Genomic DNA, 9,085 nt, shown 5'->3' on the forward strand with positions numbered 1-9,085 from the left:
TATGGATATGTGGTCCCTGTGCAAACCTACATATCAAAATTCATAGTGTTTGATAAGTTGTATCTACTAGATCCAAGTTCTTGAAAAAGAGTTTAAATCCAACGATGAAAAATCATTCTTAAACAATGCTATAATCAGTGGATGTACATCACCAATCAAACTGATCTTTTGTGTGTAGATTCACCAAGGGATGGACTAGATATTCATACGGTCAGTGGGTCACCAAAAATGCCATGTGGCATAAAATGGGGTGCCACCTGACCGGGACACCGTCCTGATCCCTATTCTTTGCAGATTTATGAAAGAGATATTGAAAGAGGGTAGAGAAAAAGACAAGTGAAGAGAGAGAGGAGGGAAAGAGGGTGAAGAGCATCATGTTAACCAATTGAGCTCTAATAGTCGATAAAGGGAGAAAAAAAGTTAATTGAGATGGTTTGGGCATGTTCAACCAAACTGATTATAGCCTTAGTAGGAAGAAAAATTCAAGTTGAAGGTCCTAAAAAAGCAAGAGGGGTGCCTCAAGAGAATTTGGATCCGAAATAGTGAAGGAAGAAATTGACATAGCTTCAATAGTAAAAGATTTGGCTTTGGAAATAGTATAATTCTTTGCAGGAAATTGGAGAAAGATTTGCCGGGAGTAAGAACTCGTTTCGTGGAGGCGTGTGGTTTGCCTACTGGTACATATTTCAGTGCTGTAAAGTTCCTATGGTGGTTAAAAAATGTAGATGATGTTAAACAAGCTGTGAGAACAGGGGATGCTCTTTTTGGAACAATTGACACATGGTTGATCTGGAATCTAACTGGTGGTTGTGAGGGCAACGGATTACATGTCACTGATGTCTCCAATGCATCTCCGACGATGCTCATGAACCTCAAGACTCTTGAATGGGATCAACCCACATTAAAAACCTTGGGAATTCTCATCGAAATCCTGCCTGAGATCATTAGTAATTCTGAAATCATTGGTAGATCACGAATAGGTGGTCCATTACCGATGTCACAATTGCTGGCTGTCTCGGTGCTCAACACGCATCAATGGTGGGCTAAGCATGCAGGAAAGGCAAAGCGAAGAGTATCTATGGCATTGGGGCATTCATACTGATCAACGCGGGTGATGAGGTGATTATCAACTCGTCGCTCAGTCTATTGAGAATGGTTGCCTACAAACTTGGTCTTTGGAGGGGTCTATTGCTATTGTTGGTGCAGCAGTTCAATGGTTGAGGGACAGTCCAGGAGTGCGAGTGAGATTGAAGAGTTGGCGAAAAAGTTGGAGAATTCAAGAGGGGTGTACTTTGTGCCAGCTTTCAATGAACTATTTGCACTGTGGTGGTGTGATGATGCACGTGGGGTGTGTATTGGGATCACAATACCTTTCTTGTTGTACAATTTTGCAAATAATAAAAAGTTTGATTTAAGTCATGATGGGATATGAAGACGGCCATGAGATTCAGATGGATGGATGGTCATGGTATGAATGACGAGAACTCTCCTATGGTCTTGAATCTGAGGAAGATGGGCTGGAGGCTGGAGGTGACATCAATACGAGTACTCGCAGAAGCTAGTAGAGCAACCTCGGCTGCTTCGCTGGTTGAAGATTTTCATAAAATTCTCCCATTTTGACAAAGAACTATTGAATTTGTTCCCACAAATTTGGTTCTAGGCAATGGTCCTATTTCCATACTCCAAACCTCCAAATTGTGCAGCTGAATCATCAATTCTTTGAGGAAAGCCTCCCTCGTAGAAATGCATTTTCTTTGCTGAGTATGAACTTCGCCATAACCAAGAATCTAAAGCTTAGGCAAATTCATTAGTACTGCAAATTGTCGCCTTGCTTAATTACTTTGATGAGATTTGCACAAAGTTTTTTCTGATCGGGTAACCTCAATTGTTTGAGCAAGTACACTTTGTACAGATGACGATGGTGTGAAATTTTAATGGTGGGATCATTCCAACAGTTCTGATAGCTTAGAATCTTATAATGCCACATGAACAGAGAAAAAGTTTGTTCATGTTATCTAGAGATCAGAGAATAGAGACAAAAATGCAAAATATTTCCATATTTCAACCACACCTGCAAATTGTGCTCGATTAACCTTCAATATCACACCCAATTGTGAAACTTGCAACACTGGAGCACTATTTTGTCAAACTAGTCCAATGCAATAAAATACCATTATAGTGTGTTAAAAAACCATGTCGTCCCTCTCCATTTATAGACCCCAAGACGAAGTGAGAAAGAAGTTCCTCATTGGAAGCTGTCAATTAAATCTCTCTGAAGATAATTTTCCCAACAAAAGCAATATGATCATACAAGTTCACAAAGAAATATCAGTAAATGATAAAATTAAGTGAAATTGAGGGTAGATCTGAGTTATTGAAAGGATCCTAAGACAAACATAACATTTTAGGTGAAGAATCCAATCCCACAAGAGAGTGCAAATTTGCTAATAACTGCATTACAGGAATGACTAGAGCAGATTAAGTCCATATTCAAATCTATAATTTAAAAAGAAAGGAAATATGACGAGCTCTAGCTATAAAATATATTTTAGCTCAAAGAGTAAATTAAATATCAGAGAGGGAGGGGGAAAGAGAGATGTGTTGCAAATCTTTGAGATCTCAAGCTCAATGCATTCCAGATGCAATAATTGCATCAATCTTAAACCATCTCATTTTGGTATCACATATAAACATTAAGCAATTCTTGTGATCGATAAATGCAAATTCGAATTTTGGATGCATCAATTATCAACATCATAGCTAAACGAAAATCAACATACATTTCTGTAAGACACCCCAAATCCGTAAAAAGATCAAGGATTGGGATCAAATATCAAAATGCAAGATCAATGGCCATTTAGGGACCAAGCCTGGTAAAACAAAAATTAATGATTGGACTTAGATCCAATATGGTAGGCCGGACCTAGTCCGATTTACTAGATCGGTGGAGAAGATTAAGAGAATGATGGTTGCTTACCTGACAATCGCAAAGATGGAAACATCCATGCTTGTTTGTCAAGGTCGAAGTCGAAAATCTCGTATATATCAGGTGCTGCAATGAGTACAACTTATTTTGAGATAAAGAGATCTATAATCTAAAGTTCGACGTCCATTTGATCTCAGGTAAGCCGGTTTTAGGGAGATCAATAAATCAATGGTGAAAACAGGTTTTGAAATCAGGCGAGTATGCTTGGATTCAAGGTTGAGAGATAACAAGAATCCATGTATTTCAATAAAACATTTCACTTATATAAAAAGCAAAAGAATGGATTCCACAAGAAATGCCCCCTAAGTTTCTCTTAAACATTACAAAAAGTCCAGGATTCATAATAATTCATTCGCCAAACAAACACTTGCCCAAAAGTCCCTATGCGGCAGTTGTCACTGACCCTTAGAATCTTATAATGCCAAAAGAATGGGGCAAAAGTTTGTAGGTAGTTTACTCGTTCTTGTTCTCTAGAAACAAGAAAATAAAGACAATAGTGCCAAACATTACAAGATTTCAACTACTCCTGAAAACAGTGCTATATTATTAACCTTCAATGCATGCCAAATTTGAAACTTGCAACACCAGAGAGCCATTTAATTTCCTCAAAAGTAGCAACACCAATGCAATATAATAACATTCAAGAGTGTTCAAATTCATGTTACCCCTCTCCATTCATAGGCCCCAAATCAAGGATGGGAAGAAGTTCAATAACGAAGCATATTGAGAGAATTAAACGCACCAAGAAGGAGAAAATTTTCTGATCCCAAGTTCTTATACAACTGAAAGAATCTACAGGTACATATGAGTTACCGAAAGGATCTTACGACAAACATAATCATTTATGTGAGGAATCCAATCAAATAAGATAAGCACATTTAGGAATAACTAGAACAGATTAAGTCCAACTTCAAATCTGCAATTTAAATTTAAAAATAAAGGAACCATGACATATTCCAGCTATAAAACCTTATTTAGCTAAAAGAGTACATTGTCAAAAGCACTTAAGGTACGAAAACTAGTAATTTTCCCTCAACAACTAAACTAGTAGATGTGATTGAGCTAACATCCAGGAAAGTCTGAAGCTACAAGATCCATGGAAGAATTGTCACCGAAGAACCATGCGTGTTGGTACAAGCTCTTCGCCTTGAGCCAGAAGGACCGAAATGTATTAAATTTAAACAACATGCATCCAACAGTATCAAAAGACGTATTTTCCTCTTCTATAACTAGCGGGTCTTGGTCAGAGTCCCAAATGACATTCAACATCCTTGTAACCAGGAACAGGTTCCCTGATAATTCCACAAGATACTTCTTTTCCCTGAAACTTTTATCATCACCGGTTGAGGAGAAGAAGTAACGTCACAAGCAATAACATGTCCCTCTTCATGAACAACATGAAACTTTTCTTTGTGGTATATAATATCTGAGAACTCATTCCATTTTGATTCAATGGAAGTCCAAGTTTTGTCACCGGACTTGAGTAAGCCCAACCTGTAAAATTCACAATAGATAATCATAATTGCGTAATCAGAGGTCAATGATGATGATGGGTTGGCTGATAAAACAGCCTTCTTCACCATCATGGGAGTTAAAGCATCGCTGCAGATTATTATTATTATTATTGGACAAGAAATAATTTAAAAAACTAGTACAAGAAGCAGAAGCTTTGCTGAAATGGAAAAACAGTTTGATCTCCTCTCACTCTCTTGATATTGATGATCTCACTAACACCAGTACTCCTTGCAATTGGACTGGTATTCTATGCGACAACTACTTGGACAGCATCATCCGGATCGACCTCCATAATTATGACCTCAATAGCAGCCTTCCCCAATCTCACCTCCCTAAACCTAAACCTCATCTACAACTTCTTGTCTGGAGAAATCCCAATTCAAATTGGGTCTCTTTCAAAACTCATTAACCTCGATCTGAGTTCCAACTATTTCACAGATATGATCCCTTCTGAGATAGGAAACAGCTTACATCTCCAGGAACTTTCTCTTGAATTCAATTACCAAGCTGGTGAGATTCCACATGAGCTTAGTAATTTACAAGAGCTCCATCTTGGTACTGAATCCAGATCTGATTCAGTTTAGGGGAATGGCATCATAGACATGAGGTTCCCCATTCATCTTTCACTTTGAGTGCCCCAACTTAATCTCTCTTTACTTGTCTGACACTCCTAAGAACCTCCAAGTCCTTTACCTGTAAAATAATCCATGGGAGGGATCGATTCCATCAGAAATCAAGTATATTACCAAACTCCAAAGACCTGAATCTTTTTTTTTTTTTTTTTTTATCAGTAAAGATAATTTTATTACGAAAGAGAACAGCGGGGTCGAGATGACCAACCCAAAACAAGAAACCAACAAGAAACCAAAGACCTGAATCTAAGATGGAACAAGCTCAAGTATCTTACCAAAGTCGAAGAGTATCATTGATGTCATAATTGTGAAGGTCGATCCCGATGATGTTGTCTTAGTTGTCGCACAGAATACTAGTCCAATTGCAAGGAGTACTGGTGTTAGTAAAATCATCAATATTCAAGAGAGTGAGAGGAGATTAAACTGTTTTCCCATTTCAGGAAAGATTCTCCTTCTTGTGCTAGTATCTGCAGCGCTAATGCTCCAAGCTTTTATCGCTTGAATTTCAGGAAAGCTTCTCCTTCTTGTGCGGCGCTGCTGCTCCGAGTTTGAGTTTTTATAGCTTGATCGAGATTAGGTTTTAGGGTTTTCTTTTTTTTTATTTTTTTTTTTTTTTTATAATTTTAATTATTTTAATTTAAAAAAAAAAAGGATAATTATCTAAACAAACCCAATTAAAAAAATATTTAAAATGTACCAACTTTTCTTAAGTCAGAACGAAGAATCAAATTCGGCACTTGTGCCGTTTTTTTTATTATATAAAATATAGATTAAAAGACGGCTGTCAAAATTTCTGCCGAATTTTTTACTACAACTCTCTTACTCTACCAAGCTTTACACTCCCTTACTTTACCAAGTTTGTTATGTCAACAAACCTTACTTTATTAATCATGCTAGCATGATTAAGTTAATAAGATTTCGAATCTTCCAAAAGGTCATGGATTATAAAATTAGCAATTCAACCGCATGAACTTGTAGATTTCATAGAAAAATTTAGATTCAAAATAAACAATTATTTTAATCTTGATCGTAGTTGTTCAAATTGGATGGCTACTGAACTTCGAAGTTTAAAACTAAAATTCAATAATGAAAATTATTTTTTTTTTCAATTTTTTCTTTTAAAATTCTTATAATTTTTTCCTCTATAACATTGTGGCATAAGATCATGTTTTTGGATGCCATAAATTCATGTGTTTAGAATTCACTCCAAGTATGTTAAGTAACAAATTAACTCCAAAGTTTTGAATTTTAGGACATGGATCCCACTCCAAATTTTATTGGGTAATAAACTTTATAAATTAATGTCCCTTAGGAGTTGTCAGAACTCCAAGGGAGTTTTGTAATATTGTAATAAAAATGAAATCTATTGGTAAATCTCTCAAAAAATTGGCATAACAAATTTCATAAGGTAGAAAAATTGATAGAAAGTTCGGCAATTTAAGTGTTATTTTCTTACTCTATAAAATATTAAAGTAACACCACTTAAAGTGTCGATTTTTTTTTTTTATATTTTATTATTTTAAAAAAATGGCACTTAAAGGTTTTTTTTTTTAAATATATATTTAAAAAAAAAATGGCACTTAAAGTGCCGAATAGGTTCTTCAACACATGAAATGGTAATTCACCCTTCTCTTATTATCTTTATTTTTATTTGGGGGTGTGATAAGTAAGAGTTGAATGCAATAGCAACTCTCATTTCTACGAGTTTCAATGCAAGTGTAATGATCCTCTACTCGTGAGAGTTGAATTGTATCACCACTTTGGATCTCATATGTTTCCACGTCAGATTTTCTATCTAATGCTTGACTTCTCAATGTTTGATCCACAATTTCGCTAACCTGATATATTTGTTGATGATAATGGGCTTAATTATCTAATTTTGGGTGATTACTTCTTTGTAAATATCTATATATTTTGGGTGATAAATTAAGATAGCTGCTATTTGCACCCCCAACTTTTAGGTATTACACCCCAATTTCGTTAATCATTTATAACACTCAAATTAAAGATTAAAACACTCTTCAAATATTATAAAAGTTTGGCTCAAATTATAATCTCAACATTGCAAAACATTATAACACTCGCCCAACCAATTTCAATACTTGTTTACCATTATGATTAGCCTCATATAAAATCCTAAACCCAAAAAATAGAAATTTACTTATAAAAAGAAAAAAAGAAAAAAGATAGTGAGCTTCGATTGGCACACCGACTTTTATTTATTCTCAATCATTCAGTTATTTTCTTTATTTTTAATTGAGGTGTAATAAGTAAAAGTTGAGGTGCCAATAACAACTCTCTAAATTAATAGACAAATCCTTTCCTTGCTAAGATAGTAAGGAAAAAGGCCTTGCTAAGTCTCATCCACCATCAAAAAGACCTTGAGATACGTAAACAAGACCTCAAGATTTGTTGTGAATCTCAAGGTGTTGTTTTATGAATCTTGAGATCTTCTTAGACAATGGATGAGGCCTAGTAAGGCCTTTTTTCCTCACTATGTTAGTAAGGCTAGTTCGACTAAAATTAATAACCATTTAATATTTTGTTTAAAAAAAAATGCCCCCTTACTCTATGAATTGGCAATGGGTAAGATAATATATGCTTACATGATTCATCCATCCAAGTTATTTGAGAGTTGGTAGGCATGCACATTTGGGTAGAACTAAATTGAATTTTCTGGTTTAGCTTTAGGTAACCCAAGAATTCAAAATATTAACTTTGAATTTTGAATATATATATATATATATATATATATATATATATATATATATATATATATATATATATATAAAAGTTTTCTTCTCATTTTAGTTTTGGTTCTAGGTTCGGATTTAGGTAAACTTAACTCATATATACTATACATACAATATGTAACTAAAACTTATATAAAATATACGTTATACATATGTAACCTTATATAATTGATATAAACTATATAAATAACTTGTATAAATTAAATATTTATAATTTTTATAACATAATAACTTATATAAATTAAACATTTAAACTATATAACTTAATCTTATATAACTATATAAACTATATAACGTATATTATATAACATATATACTAAATAATTAAAAAGACAATAAAAAATGTAAAATTACATTAAGACTAAATGCATTACATTATTTGCAAAATTAAATTATAAAAAGAGGAGGTACAACATCACAATAGTATGAGTACATCCCAACTAGGTTGGCACCCACTTACCTATCTATCATATCCACAACTTAACCTAAAAAATGGAAATAAAAAATTTTAAATTTTAAATTGCTTAAATGATTCTTCTAATTGTGTTTGTTCTTCTCTTTTTTATTCTCCACTCTTGGTCTCCTACTAATCTTTTAAGCAAATTAGAGTTTCCACCGCCTCTGAAATTAAACGACTTCTATACGGAGTTAAAACTCTTCCTTCCCTACTAAAAGACATTTCAGAAGAAACTATAGAGACATGAATCGTTAGTAGATCATGTGTTATCACAGTCCACAGATAACATGTGATATTGTGAACTATATCTCTTTCACTAATCTAATACATTATATCTACACTCATCCCAAATTTCTACAGGATCAAAGTCCAAATAATGTTGTAATTCTAATATTTGATTATTTAAAAAAATGGCTATAGGTGTGTTTGTCATTAATCTTTGAAAAGTAAGTTTAAATTCAGGGTGCAACTTGGTTCGGTTTGGTTTGATTTGAGGTCAAATTGAAATCGAACCGACATAGGTCGATTCCACTAAATAAGAACCAAAATCGAACCAACACAAACTGAACTAAAGTCGGTTTGGTTCGGTTTAGTTTAATGGGTTGCCAATATTCTATAAATTGTAACATTTTTAATGAAAAAACAAACATTTAATATAAAAAAATTCATACAATAAATCACTAATCTATCCATATAAAGCCATTACTTTTTCCATGAAAGATCATTAATCTATGTCCTAACA

At 34.0% G+C, this 9,085-nt stretch overlaps 1 long non-coding RNA gene across 1 annotated transcript; it reads right to left on the minus strand.

Annotated features, from left to right (window-relative positions):
* Positions 1 to 3,884: 3,884 nt before the first annotated feature.
* On the minus strand, positions 3,885 to 5,744 carry LOC147389235 (uncharacterized). Its single transcript, XR_015170794.1, has 2 exons — positions 5,409 to 5,744; positions 3,885 to 5,194 (listed from the first exon to the last, which is right to left on the minus strand). It is a non-coding gene; the product is annotated as an uncharacterized LOC147389235 (long non-coding RNA).
* Between the last annotated feature and the right edge of the window lie 3,341 nt (positions 5,745 to 9,085).

This window comes from Akebia trifoliata, chromosome 12, assembly GCF_017979445.1.
Source record: "Akebia trifoliata isolate Shusen 1 chromosome 12, ASM1797944v1, whole genome shotgun sequence".
Lineage (NCBI taxonomy): Eukaryota > Viridiplantae > Streptophyta > Magnoliopsida > Ranunculales > Lardizabalaceae > Akebia > Akebia trifoliata.